Consider the following 14,804-nt stretch of genomic DNA (forward strand, 5'->3'; position numbering starts at 1 on the left):
CTGAACTGTTCTTCCAAAACTCCAAATATTGCCGACCACAGGTTCGGAGCCACCTACACCTCCAGAAGCTTCGACATAGTTCCCTCAAAGGACTCCCAAAACTCCTCCAACTTTGAGCACGCCAAAAACATATGGACATGATTCGCCGGACCCTCGGATAGCATCCGCATCTATCCTCTACTCCTGGAAGAACCGGCTCATCCTGAACTGTCATGCATGCCCTATGCATCACTTTGAACTGGATGAGACTCAGTCTCGCACATGAGGAGGATGAGTTTATCCATAGCTCAGTTTCTAAGTTTCTAAGTTTCGAAGGCACAAAAATCGCGAGATTCTGGAAAACAAACAGAAACTTTGGCAGCACTATCATTTTAATTGTCTGGACCCATCCAGCCAATGACAGCGACAAAATATCCCACCTCTTAAAACCCACTTCACCTCCTCCATCAGATTCACCAGATTTAGCTTGTGCAACTGGACCCAACTATGCACCACTTTTTTTTTCAAATGTCTTTTATTACAAGCATGCATCAAAGCAGGTGACAGCCAATAAACACCCCAGGAAACACAGTTCCCAACTATCAACTATACAGTCTGTACAGAATTTTCCCTTTTTTCACCCTCCTTCTCTTCCCCCTCCCCTTCCCCCCATCCCCACCACCCACCCGCTGCAACAAACAGCTCCTTAAACACGGTCACAAACATCCCCCACCTTTTCTCAAACCAGCCTGCTGAGCCCCTTAACTCACACTTTATCTTCTCCAATCGCAGGAAGTAATACAGGTCACCCAACCATGCCGCTACCCCCAGTGACGATGCCAACCGCCACTCCAGCCAAATGCGCCACCATGCAATCGGAGAGGCGAAGGCCATGACATCGACCTTCCTCCTCTCCATTAGCTCCAGTTTCTCTGAAACCCAAAATGTCGCCAACAAAGGGTCCGGGGTCCACCTCCTCCTCCACTACCCTGGCTAAGACCGTGAACACTCCCACCCAGAATCTTCCCAATTTTTCACAACCCCAAAGCACGTGCACGTGATTCGCTGGCCCCCGCCCATACCTCTCACTCATCCGCTACCCCCTGAAAGAACCCACTCATTTTCACCCAAGTCATAGGCACCCTATGCACCACCTTAAACTGCATCAGACTCATCCTTGCACAAGAGAAGCTCCCGTTTACCCTTCGCAGTGCCTCACTCCATACTTCCAATTGATCTCCCCTCCCAACTCCACTCCCCATTTTTCCTTGATCTTCCCATCCGCTCACCTCCCTGCTCCCCCAGCCACTTGTATAAATCTCCAATTCTTCCTTCCCCTTCTACATCCGGAAGGAGCAGTCGCTCCAGCAGGGTGTAGCCCGGAAACCTAGGGAACCCCATCCAGACCTTTCACACAAAGTCCCTAACCTGCATATACCTGAACGCACTACCCCTCGGCAGCTCTACTCTCCCCCTTAGCTCCTCCAGACTGGCGAATCCTTCTTTCAAATACAAATCCCTCACCTTGACCAGCCCCACTTCCCTCCATCTCCTATATACAATATCCACCGCCCCCCCCCCCCCCCCCCCCCCCCCGGCTCAAACCCATGATTCTCACACAGCAGCGTTAGCACCAACATCCCTTCCATCCTAAAATGCCTCCTCAGCTGATTCCATATCTTCACCATGGACTGCAAACTATGCACCATTTATATCCCCAAGTATCAGAAACTCGCCCGACCAGCTGCAACAGCAAATTCTCAAAGCCCTTCCGCCCCTGCACCCCACGCAGTGACCGGGAATACCTCTCTCTTTCCCCATGTTGAGCATATACCCCGAGAATAAGCTAAATGCTACCAATATCCCAATGATCCTATCAAAGCTTTCCACCGGGTTTGTAATATACAACAAAAGGTCATCTGCGTAGAAGGAGGCCCAATGCTCCACCACCGCCCCCACACAATAGCCCCCCCTCTCCCCCAAGGCTCTAAATGCCATTGCCAGAGGCTCAATCGCCAAAGCGAAAAGCAACAGGGAGCGCAGGCACGCCTGTCTCATTCTCCGGTGCAGACCAAAATACTTAAGGTGACATTGCTCCTCCGTACACTCACCATGGGGCCCTACACACCAACCTAACCCAATCTATGAACCCGTGGCCAAACCCAAACCACCCCAACAACTCAAACAAATACGCCCATTCAACCCTGTCAAACACTTCCTCCACATCCATAGGCACTATCACCTCGATTTCCAGGCCCCCTGGGGGTACCATGATCACTTTCAACAGCACCCCATTTATTCCTCGCCTATATCCTGGCACACAGTCCTCTATACGTGTTTCAAGCACCTCCGTATCCACATTTAACAGTGATATTGGGCAGTACAATCCACATTCCTTTGGCTCCTTTTCCTTTACTAAAATAAGCAATATTGAAGCCTGAGATAATGTCGGCAGGAACTAACCCTCCCGACCGACTCATTATACATCTCCACTAGTAGGGATCTCAATTCCGTGCCAAACTTTTTATAAAATTCTGCCGGGAGTCGGTCCAAACCCAGAGCCTTCCTGACTGCATTGCACCGTACACCCCTTTGCTACCCCCAGCGCGATCGGGTGTCCAATCCCTGCATGCACCTTCCCTTCCTCGATTACCAGGAAATCCACCTATCTACTCTAATCCCATTTTCTAACACTTGGCCGTGGCCTTCTATGCTGTGGTATTTCAAATGCTCATCTGAATGCTTCTTAATGTTGTGAGGTTCCTGCCTCTACCAACTTTCAGGCAGTGACTTCCAGATTGCCGCCACCTTCTGGGTGAAAAATATTTTCCTCAAATCCCCACTAAATCTTCCACTTAATCTTAAATCTATGCCCACTGATTATTCACCCTTCGAAGGGGAAATATGCCCACTGATTATTGACCCTTCTAAGGGGAAAAGTTTCTTCCTATCTACATCCCTAATCATTTTCTACACCTCAATCAGATCTCCCCTCAGCCTTCTTTGCTCTACAGCAAATAACCCCAGCCTAACCAGCCTCTCCTCATCGCTAAAATACTCCATCCTAGGCAACATTCTGGTGAATCTCTTCTGCACCCTTTCTAGTGCAATCATAGCCTCCCTATAGTGTGGTGACCAGAACTGCACACAGTACTCTAGCTGTGGCCTAATGAGCATTTTATACAGCTTAGAACCTCCCTGTCTTATGTTCTATGCCTTAGCTAATAAAGGCAAGTATCCCATATGCCTTCTTAACCAAATTTATCTACCTGTCCTGCTACTTTCAGGGATCTATAGATATGTGACCCAAGGTCCTGCTTGTCCCCTGTATTTCCTAGCCTACTACCATTCATTTTGTACACCCTTGCCTTGTATGTCTTCCCAAAACGCATCACCTCACACTTTCTTGCCACTGTTCTGCTCATCTGACCAGCCCGTCTATATCGTCCTGCAATCTCAGGCTTTCATCCTGACTAGTCACTGCACCGCCAATTTTGTACCATCTGCAAACTTACTGACCGCATCTCCTACTTTCACATCTAAATCATTACTGTACACTACAAAAAAGCAAGGGACCCAGCGATTTGTGCGGTACACCACTGGACACAGACTTCCAGACACAAAATCAACCTTCGACCACCACCCTCTGCCTCCTGCCACTAAGACAATTCTGGATCCAAATTACCCTGGATCCCATGGGTTCTTTACTTCTTGACTAGTCTCCCATGTGGGACTGTTGTACTTTCTTTCCTATACTCTTTTCTCGGTCCTTTCTGTGGCTCTGTTCCAATTATGGCAATCTGTGAATTTGCCTTCTTTCTATATTGTCTTATGTCCAAACTCTTAGAGTCGCCAGGTATCAAATGATACCACCACAAGTTTCAACCAGCTATTGATCAAAGAGCCAAACACCAGTTAATCAGTTCAAGATCAAGGGTACTTTATTTACTCACAATTTAGTCATGCAACATAAACACTACTAGTTAACTACACCTATCAACTAAGACAACCTGTACTTAACTTCGGGCACCCAGCCTTGGGTCAGAAAACAGTGGCCGCTGTTCAATTCTGGATCTCTCAGGTTCAAAGTGGTAACTGCTGCTCAGCTGGGCTCATCCGTCTGGTAGTGGCCGTTGAACTCGAACTTGCTTCTGGTGTTGCTGCTATTGGCAATGGCCGTGACCGGGGTACCAAGGCCAAAAGAGAGCGAACATATGGCAAACTCTTCTTTTTATACTCGGGGGTTTTTGTGCTCTTTTGGCCCTTACTAATTGGGTGATCCCTGATCACTGTTCAATTCCTTAGCCAATAAGTGGGCGGGGATCTGGATGGCTGGGTGTGTCCCAAGCGGTCACTGACCCTGTTTTTTGCATTTCCCCTTGAACACGGAGTGGTGCCGAAATGTCTAGGACTGTCCCAGTTGCTAGAGTACCAGTCCTTTGTTTTCATGAAGATGGGCCATCAAATGCTAATTGGCCCTGTTACAATGCTAATTTGACTGAGTTCGATACCGTCTGGACTTTTGCTGGCAAATATCCATTTCAGGCTCTGAGCCTGTCGGAATCTTGGCTTGTCCATTTTACCTGCCATCTTTGCGAATTCCTCTGCACCTAGTTTTTTTTTTAATAAATGTTTTTATTGGGTTTTTGAACAAGGTATAATTACCGTTATGTAAACAGAATAAGAAACATATATCTATATATATATACACATATTTAGAAGAGAAGGGCACACGCCAACATCGAGTACAATAAAATATGAAATAGACTAACTGGTGGGGTATTGTGCAGCAGCTCGACTGCGGCAGCTCTGTGCATCTGGCCGAATTATTTACACCATGTAAGTACGCGACTGTTTGCGGGGGGGGGGGGGGGCAATATACATTTGGCATTTGGGTGCCAGGGAGATAACCACAGCGTGCAACACCTGGCCGGGTCGCCTGCCGCTGTCGCTCGCCTCTCCCGGACGGCTCTCGCCGCCGTCCCCCGCTCGCCTCTGCTGCTCCTCCCGTCCTCCATCCCCAACCTCCTCGTTCCCCACTCCTGGAGATGTCATGCACATTTTGGCACCCCGTGCCCTCCTTCCGGCTCCCATTTCCCTGCCCCCCGCCCCGTCCCGCTGGTTCTCCTCTCCTGTCCCCCCTCCCTCCACGGTTCGCCCCTCCCTCCTCAAATTCAGCTGTCTCCCCCCTTCCCTCCGTGGTTCCCCTTTCTTTCTTTAGGTTTAGCCGCCCCCCCCCCCCCCCCCCCCCCCCCTCCCTCCCTCCCAGTCCCTCTCTCCCTTTCATGGCTTGGCTACCCTCCCCTGATTCTTGACTAAGTTCTCCTGATTCTTGGCTACCTGGCTATTCTTCCTCTTGTTCGTTGGCCACAAACAGGTCCCGGAACAGTCGCGTGAATGGCTCCCACGTTCTGTGGAAGCCCTCGTCCGACCCTCGGATGGAGAATTTGATTTTTTCCATTTGGAGAGATTCCGAGAGGTCGGACAGCCAGTCTGCAGCTCTGGGCGGTGCTGCTGACCGCCAGCCAAACAGAATTCTCCGGCGGGCGATCAGGGAGGCAAAGGCAAGGGCGTCCGCCCTCCTCCCCAGGAATAGATCTGGCTGGTCCAAGACCCCGAAGACCGCCACTTTCGGGCATGGCTCCACCCTCACTCCCACCACTTTGGACATTGCCTCGAAGAAGGCTGTCCAGTACTCCACCAGTCTGGGGCAAGACCAGAACATGTGGGCGTGGTTGGCCGGGCCTACTTGGCACCGTTCACATCTATCCTCCACCTCCGGGAAAAACCTACTCATACGGGTTCTTGTTAGATGGACTCTAGGTACCACCTTTAGCTGCGTCAGGCTAAGCCTTGCGCACGTGGAGGTGGAGTTGACCCTATGCAGTGCTTCGCTCCAGAGTCCCCATCCTATCTCAATCCCCAGGTCCTCCTCCCATTTCTTTCTTGTTGCATCCAGTATGGTGTCGGCCCTTTCTGTCAGTCGGTCGTACATGTATCTCGCTTGAATCCCGCCGGGAATCCATCCGGTCCCGGCGCCTTCCCCGCCTGCATGGAACTAATGCTGTCCATGATCTCTCCCAGTGCTAGCGGTGCTTCCAGACCCCGTTTTCTGCCCTCCCCCACGACTGGAATGTCCAGTCCATCAAGGAACCGTTTCATCCCAGACTCCCCGCTTGGGGGCTCCGAGGTGTACAGCTCTTGGTAGAAGGCCATGAAGGTTTTGTTAATCCTCTCTGGTTCTGTTTCCCACGTGCCTCTGGTACCCCTGATTTATGCAATTTCTCTGGTGGCTGCCTGCTTTCTCAGCTGGTGTGCCAACAGGCGGCTGGCTTTGTCTCCGTGTTCATACAGGGTCCCGTGCGCCTGGCGGAGTTGGTGCAGTGCTTTCCTGGTGGAGAGCAGGTCAAAATTCATTTGTAGTTCTTTCCTCTCTGCCAGGAGCTCTATGGTTGGGGCCTCGGAGTATTTACGGTCTACCTCCAGTATGGAGTCGACCAGCTGCTGCCTAGCCACCCTTTCCTCCCTATCTCTTTGTGCTTTGAAAGCGATGATTTCCCCTCCTAGTACGGCCTTTAGCGCTTCCCAGAACGTGGAGGGAGAGACCTCCCCGTTTTGGTTGTTCTTCATGTACTCTGTTATGGCCCGCACTATCCTTTCGCTGAAGGCCTTGTCAGCTAGTAAGGCACCGTCCAACCTCCATGTGGGGCGCTGGGCCCTTCCCGTCTCTAGCCGCACGTCCATGTAATGTGGAGCGTGGTCTGATATCACAATTGTGGAGTATTCCACCTTGTCTATCCCTGGAAGCACCGTCTTCCCCACCACAAAGAAGTCAATTCTGGTGTATACGTTGTGTACTGGGGATAAGAAGGAGAATTCCTTCTCCTCCGGGTGGGTGTACCTCCAGGGGTCCACCGCTCCCATCTGCTCCATAAAGTGACTGAGTTCCCTTGCCATGCCTGAGGTTTTCCCCGTTTTGGGGTTTGATCTGTCCTTCCTTGGGTCCTGTACACAGTTGAAGTCCCCCCCCCCCCCGTGATTAGTCGATGCGTCGCTATGTCTGGGATTTCTGCCATGGTCTTTTTGATGAAACTCGTGTCGTCCCAGTTGGGCGCGTACACGTTGACTAGTACCACTGGTGCCCCATCCAGGGCCCCGCTGAACATGACGTACCATCCCCCCGTGTCTGTAACCGTCCTTGTCGCCCTAAACATCGTCCTCTTGACAATCAAGATCGCCACCCCCCTGGCCCTTGTCCCATAGCAGGAATGGTAGGTTTGTCCAACCCAGCCCTTCCTTACCTGCATTTGGTCCTGCTCCCTCAGGTGCGTCTCTTGGAGGAAGACTATGTCGGCCTTCATATTTCTGAGGTGGATGAGGACTCTGGATCTCTTCACTGGGCCGTTAAGTCCCTTTACATTCCAGGTGACCTCTGCACCTAGTTGGAAGTGGCCATCCCAGATGGCTACAGGACCTAGTCAAAAGCCTTACTGAACTCCACACAGACCACATCAACAGCACTGCCCTCACCTGCACAACTTTAGTCACGTCCTCGAAAAATTCAATCAAGTTTGTTAGACATGATCTCCCCGACAAATCCATGCTGTCTATCCTTGCCTCTCCAAGTGGAGATTAATTCTCTCCCTCATAACATAGAACATAGAACAGTACAGCACAGAACAGGCCCTTCGGCCCTCGATGTTGTGCCGAGCCATGATCACCCTACTCAAACCCATGTATCCACCCCTATACCCGTAACCCAACAACCCCCCCCCCCCCCCAACCTTACTTTTTAGGACACTACGGGCAATTTAGCATGGCCAATCCACCTAACCCGTACATCTTTGGACTGTGGGAGGAAACCGGAGCACCCGGAGGAAACCCACGCACACACGGGGAGGACGCGCAGACTCCGCACAGACAGTGACCCAGCCGGGAATCGAACCTGGGACCCTGGAGCTGTGAAGCATTTATGCTAACATTTTCAATAATTTCCCTACCACTGATTTTAGACTCACTGACCTGGAATTATCTGGTTATCCCGACTTCTGGTACCACACTGTTGCCCTCCAGTCCTCTGGCACCTTTCTAGTAGCCAGAGAGGATTTGAAAACTAGCATCAAAGCCCCTGCAATCTCCTCCCTTGACTCCACAGCAGCCGAGGATACACCTCATCTGGGTCTCGGGATTTATCCACTTTAAGCCCGCTAAAACCTCTTCCCTCCCAATGCTAATTTGTCAATTATATCACAGTCCCCCTCCCTGATTTTTAGATTTGTATCATTCTTCTATCCGCTTTTGAATTAATCTAATTGTTCTGATGTGGGTCTTCCTGGAAGTAGCTGCTCCCAGAGTCTGCTTTGGCCAGATTCAGTCTTATCATATTAAAATCAATCTTCCTCTAATTCAGAACTTTTAATTCCGGTCCATCTTTGTCCTTTTCCTAACTACCTTAAATCTTTGAGCTATGGTCACTATTTCTCCTACATTCTCCTTCAGCTCCTTCTAAATTCCTCCTTTGCCACTATATTGAACTGAAGATGGCATGGGACCAGCAAGAGAATGCAAGTTACAGTAGAGGGAACATCGAGGAGAGGATCAGTTCTCTGTTACAATGGTAACAGCATACACAGAGCCTTGATCATGTTTTTGTGAAGTTTGAAATGATAATGGGAAGTAAAAATCAACCTGGTGTGGAGTGATGAGGTGTTATGACTATCTCCTAATGCAGCCAAATCAAGAGAACACAGGCAAGGTCAAATTGTGTTTTGTTTATATAAAAACCTACTGCAAGTTTTTACATTCAGCTTGCAAATTCACAAAAATAAATGCAAATATATAATCAGATGCGCTCTCAGTTTTAATTTCGACTGATAATTATTCTGCCCTCCCTTGGTGATGGAGAAGAATTGGGGCTAGTTACGGATGCATGTTTCCAGGAGGGTTCTTTTTAAACAGCAGTGGACACTTCATTGCTGCATCCTACCACAGGACTACAGGCAGAAGGCAGGGCAGTGGCAATAGGTAAACTGCCCTTACAGAGAGCTGGGGCAGGCACAACAGGTCAAACAACCTCCTTTGTTATTGTAACAATTCTGTAATTCAGTTAATCTTGATTTTAACTGAGAAATAAAGGGTGAGAAATTACTGGCTTTTGAAGAGAGCGCCATCTTGTGGTTTGAATCAAAACTTCAAAATCACATCCAATATAAGTAATGAAATGCGAGCAGTACACATCACAACCATGTCTGTGATTGCCCATTAGTTTCAAATTTTGCAACATTCCTGACTACATCCTACAGTAATATCTCTAGCTAATATAAGGGTGGTATCAATTTCGCAACCTAATTTTAATCACAAAAGTAAAATGCTGTATAAAAATTCAGAACACTGCAAATGCTCAGTAGGGGAAGACAGTATCTGAAAAGAGAAAGACTAACTTTTAAAGGTGATGACCTTTTTCAGAACTGGGAAAAGTAGGAAAGTCAATCGGTTTTAAACCAGCAAGAGAGTAGAATAGCAAAAGAACAAAAGGCATGGTCTGTAATAGAGTAGAAGACACGAGAGGTTAAACGGTAAAAGGATTGGAAGTACAGGGTCAAAATGAGAGTTAATGGGACAAAAAAGGAAAGAAAAGATGTCTAGAAGAGATGTGAATGGCAGAATGAAGAACAGCTGCCACCCAAAAGCAAAAGTTAGAGAAGAACGAGCGTAAAACTGAAACCTACAAAGAAAAAGGAAATAAAATTACTGAAGTCAATGTTGGGTCCAGAAGGTTAAAAAATGCTAAAATCAAAAAACGAGATGCTGTTCCACGAGTTCATGTTGAGTTTCACTGGCCAAGGACAGAGGGGTCAGCATGACAGCAAGGCGGAGGAAAATTAAAGATGACAAGTGACAGGAAGCTTGAGGTCATGCTTGCAGACCGAATAGAAATGCTCAATAAAGTGATCGTTCAATCTAGGTTTAGTCTCCCCAATGTAGAGCAGACTGTATTGCTACTACCGAATACAGTATAATGATTTGAAAGAGGCAAATGTAAATTGCTCTTTCACCTGGAAGCACTGTTTAGGGCCTTGAATAGTGAGGGGAAGTAAAAAGGGTAGGTGTTGCATCTCCTGCGCTTACATAGATTGTGAAGGTAAGAAGTGTTTGAGTGGATCAGGATGTTGCAGACAGAATGGTTCCTTCAGAATGCTAAAAGGGTAGGGGAAGGGAAGGTGTGTTTGGTGGTGGCCATCATGCTGAAACTGACAAATGGGGGAGGATGATCCATTGAATGCAAAGGCTGATGAAAGCAAGAACAAGGGAAAAGCTGTCATGGTTCTGGTAGGCAGGGGAAGGGGTGAGAAAGTGTAGGAAATGGAATGGATACAGTCTTATTTTGTTTGCAACAAAATGGTGAATTTAGAAGCACAAAAGTTCTTGCTCTGCTCCATTGAGACTGTGCTAGCTCTTTGCTAGAGCAATCCAAAATCAATTCCAAACCTTGCCCTCCATGTAGCTTGTTCGGCTTCAAATATGTATTCTACTTTTCCTTAAATGTTCTGCTTCAAATATTTCCTGGAGCAACACATTTGACAATCCAGTAACTCTCTACATAAAGTAATAATCCAAAATCTCTCTACTCATCTTACTGACAATTTTAAATTGATGACCCACTCATCACTAACTCTCAACCAGAGAAAAAGTCTTCCCCATTCATCTATTAAAACCTTATTTAAAAAAAAACATAACATTTCATTCTCAACCCAAGCAGGGGAGGGACAGGGCTGGAGGGGCTCCCATCCAAACTAGCCCAAAACAGATTCTGATACCTGGGGATCCAAATAGCCAGATACTGGACGCAGAGTGGAATCAGACAAGCCTAGTGGAGGAAGTCAAAAAGGAACTACAGAGGTGGGACACACTCCCACTCTCCCCGGCGGGGAAAGTGCAGACGATCAAAATGAACGTGCTGCCAAAGTTCCGCTTCTTGTTTAGATCCATCCCGATCTTCATCCCCAAGGCCTTCTTCCAAAATGTGGACAGCTTAATCATGGTGTTTGTGTGTGGGGGTGGGGGGGGCGGGGGGGGGGTGTAAGAATTCAAGAGTTCCCAAACCAATACTGCACAGGAGGAACATTGAGGGTGGCCTGGCATCACCAAACCTGCAATACTATCACTGGGCAGCCACGGCAGAGAGAGTGAGGGGATGGGTACAAGAGCCCAACTCGGACTGGGTGCAGATGGAGGAGGCCTCCTGCAGGGGGACGAGTCCTCGCCACGGCAGCACTCCGCCAACAAAATACACATTCAGCCCAGTGGTAATTGACACACTGAAACCATGGAACCAAATAAGGCAACATTTTGGTCTGACCGAGATGTCCCCCATGGCCCCATCTACGGTACCACAGGTTCCCATCAGCCATGCTCGACACCACTTTTAAGATATGGAGACAGGATGGGGGACGCCGACAGTCAGGGACTTCTACATAGGAAAGAGACTAGCAACACTGAGCGAACGGAGTTTGAACTACCGACAGGACAAAAATATGACACCTACAAATAAAACACTTTCTCTGCAAAGAGACAGTAGGATACCCCAGGGCCCCGGTGACCACACTATTAGAGGACCTGATGAATATGGATAACAAGGAAGGGGGGGAACTGTGGGAAAATGTATGGACAATTACCAGACAGGGCTCGAACACCGCTAGATGGAAGTGGGGACAGAAGTGGGCTGGGGACTCTGGAGTGAAGCACCGAGCAGGGCCAACTCTACCTCTTCTGCGCAAGGCTCAGCCTCATGCATATACTGCACCTGACCAAATGAACAGGTTCTTCCCGGAGGTGGAGGATATATGTGAATGGTGCCAGAGAAGTCCGGCCAACCACACCCACATGTTTTGGGTCTGCACCAAGCTTGTTGAGTTATGAACGGCCTTCTCGGAGGCAATGTCCAAGTTTGAGGGGTGAGGGTGGAGCTGTGCCCAACAGTGGCAATCTTCGGGGTATTGGAACAGCCAGAGCTACACATGGGAAGGGGGCCGACGCCCTAGCTTTCGTTTCCCTAATTGCACGCCGAAGAATCCTGCTCGGCTGGTGATCGGCAGCACCAGCCATAGTTGCAGACTGGCTGGCAGACCTGGCGGAATTTCTTCACTTGGAGAAGATCAAGCACAACATCTGAGGGTTGTAGGAAGGCATCCTTAAAACGTGGGGGCAATTTGATGGTCTGTTCCAAGACCTGTTTGAAGCCAACAATGACTAGTAAGAAAGAAAACTAAAAGCTAGAAGGAAACAACAGGATCCCACAAGCCAGGGGAGGGGGAGGGAGGGAGGAAGAGCAGGGGGAACCTAAGGGAATGAAGGGGATGCCACAAGAGGGGGGGGGGGTGGGGCACAGCGGAAGACCCCTCCCCCCCCCAGCTGCAAGGCACCCACGGCAGAAAACACAAGGGAAAAGAGGGTGGAGGGGAGATGGGGAAGAACGGCGAGTGAATGGGAGGGGTGCTGCAACGAAGGCAGAACACCGAAACAGATGCTGACAAAATGTAAATAGACAGGAAAATTTTGCATGTACTGCACAATGATGGACATGAAATGTAACTGTATATAGAATTGAAAATGCCAATAAATACATTTTTTTTTTTAAAACAGAAAAACATTTAATTATCTGCTCCATCTGATATAAATACAGCACCTGAAGTCTCTCTTCAGAACTACAATTTCTAATTCCTAGCATCATCCTGATGAATCTACCTGTATGCAGTTTATGACCTTAATGTTCTCTCCTCACAGTGCCCCAAGCACAGCATTGTAAACATTTATCATTGTTATATCGAGCATACTTTATGCTCCTAACTGCCAATCCAGAAATATTGACCATTATAACAGTATCAACAACCCTGAAATCCTGGCTCTTTGTTCAGCCTCCCTGCAACTTTTCAGAGTGTTATTCTTGGTCCCTATCATTGGTTACCAACTCTATCCATTGGTTACCAACTCCATTTCCCTCCTTGTAAATCTGACTGATCGCAACCTTGGCACCATGTTTGACCCAGAAATGGGCTTCTTACCACATATTCACTCAAACTACATATTTTCACCTCTGTAACATCACCAGACTCCACCCTTGTCTCAGTTCATCTGCTGTTGAAATATTCATCCATTCATTTGTTACCTCTCAACTTGACTATTCGAATGTACTGCTGGCTGGCTTCCCACATTCTACCCTCTGTAAAATCGAGGTCATCAAACCTCTGCTGCACATGTCCTTACTTACACCAAGTCCCATGCGTCTATCACCCGTTTGCTTGTCGACCTATGTTGTTCCCCAGTTAATTAAAATTCACACTCTTGTTTTCAAATCCTCTGTCTACCTCTGCAATCTCATCCAGGCCTTCAAAGATATCAGTGCTGCAACTAAATCTGGCCTTGAGCATGTCCATTTTTTGTTGCTCCACCATTAGTGGTCATGCCTTCAACTGCCCAGGTCCTAAGCTCTCGAATTTGCTCCCTAAACCTCTCTCCATCTCTATCTTCCTTCTCTCCTTTAAGAGGTTGCTTAAAACCTACCACTTTGGCCAAGCATTTGGCATTTGCCCTAGTATCATGGTATGTCATTCAGTGTCCAATTATTGGGGGAAAGATTAAGGGCATTTTAGTATGTTAAAGCCATAATACAAATACACGTTGTTGGGCAGCACGTTGGGATGCAGTGGTTAGCACTGCTGCCTCACAACGCCGAGGTCCCAGGTTCGATCCCAGGTTCGATTCCAGCCTTGGGTCACTATCTGTGTGGAGTTTGCGTGGGTTTCGCCCCCACAACCCAAAGATGAGCAGGGTAGGTGCATTGGCCACACTAAATTACCCTTAATTGGAAAAGAATGAATTGGGTACTCTAAATTTACTTATTTTTAAAAAATATACATTGTTGTTGCATAGCCATTCTATTGTTTTAGTTCCCAATACGTATTATTTCAAACCTTTTCAAGTTAAAATCTTTTTTAGCATCTCCATCTTTCCCAAAAAGCTTCTCTATCTTCCTTGTCTTTTAAATTTCTCCTCACTGTTCATCAAATCTCCTACTAGCGTGTTAGAGTAAACTGAGAGATTGCCAACCTGAAACCTAATAATAATAATCGCTTGTCACAAGTAGGCTTCAATGAAGTTACTGTGAAAAGCCCCTAGTCACCACAGTCCCATGCCTGTTCAAGGAGGCCGGTACGGGAATTGAACCCGCGCCGTTGGCATTGTTCTGCATAACAAGCCAGTTATTTAGCCCACTGTGCTAAACCAGCCCCTTGGTTCGGTTTCTCCGCTCCACAGATGCTGCAGAGCACAGCAAAGCATTTTCTGTTTTTATTTCCGATTTCCAGCATCAGCGGTATTTTGATTTTGTATTATATGAAATCGTATTCTTAAGCTCATGTCTAAATCATCTCAACAAACTTTGATTAACCCATGTTTTCTACATGCTCATCAACCTTTTCTCAAATTATATATTCTAACATATTACCTGGGAGTGACATTACAGTAACTGATTTCTGGATACCCATTTTATTCTTCATCCATTTCACTACAACTGCTGGGTCTAAACTGTATTCTTTTAATATTAGAATAGATATTCCATTTTCTTTTCAAAAGTGATCATTACTTAAAATGGTATACGCCTAGCCATATGATCGCTCTTCAATTCATATTGCTAAGCATGTTACTGCACAATTTTCTTTACAATTTCAAAATCATTCATGTTTTACTGTTGAATACAAGGGAGAATTAAATATTTTTAAATGAATGGTATTGTCCGAAAACCATTATGATGCTGAAAGCCACTGTTG

At 47.5% G+C, this 14,804-nt stretch overlaps 1 protein-coding gene across 5 annotated transcripts in view; it reads right to left on the bottom strand.

Annotated features, from left to right (window-relative positions):
- Positions 1-14,804, bottom strand: part of LOC119977191 (coiled-coil domain-containing protein 138-like) — a 187,207-nt gene that overhangs the window by 116,824 nt on the left and 55,579 nt on the right. The gene's annotated exons all lie outside the window — the stretch shown is intronic.

This window comes from Scyliorhinus canicula, chromosome 14 (assembly GCF_902713615.1).
Source record: "Scyliorhinus canicula chromosome 14, sScyCan1.1, whole genome shotgun sequence".
Classification (NCBI taxonomy): domain Eukaryota; kingdom Metazoa; phylum Chordata; class Chondrichthyes; order Carcharhiniformes; family Scyliorhinidae; genus Scyliorhinus; species Scyliorhinus canicula.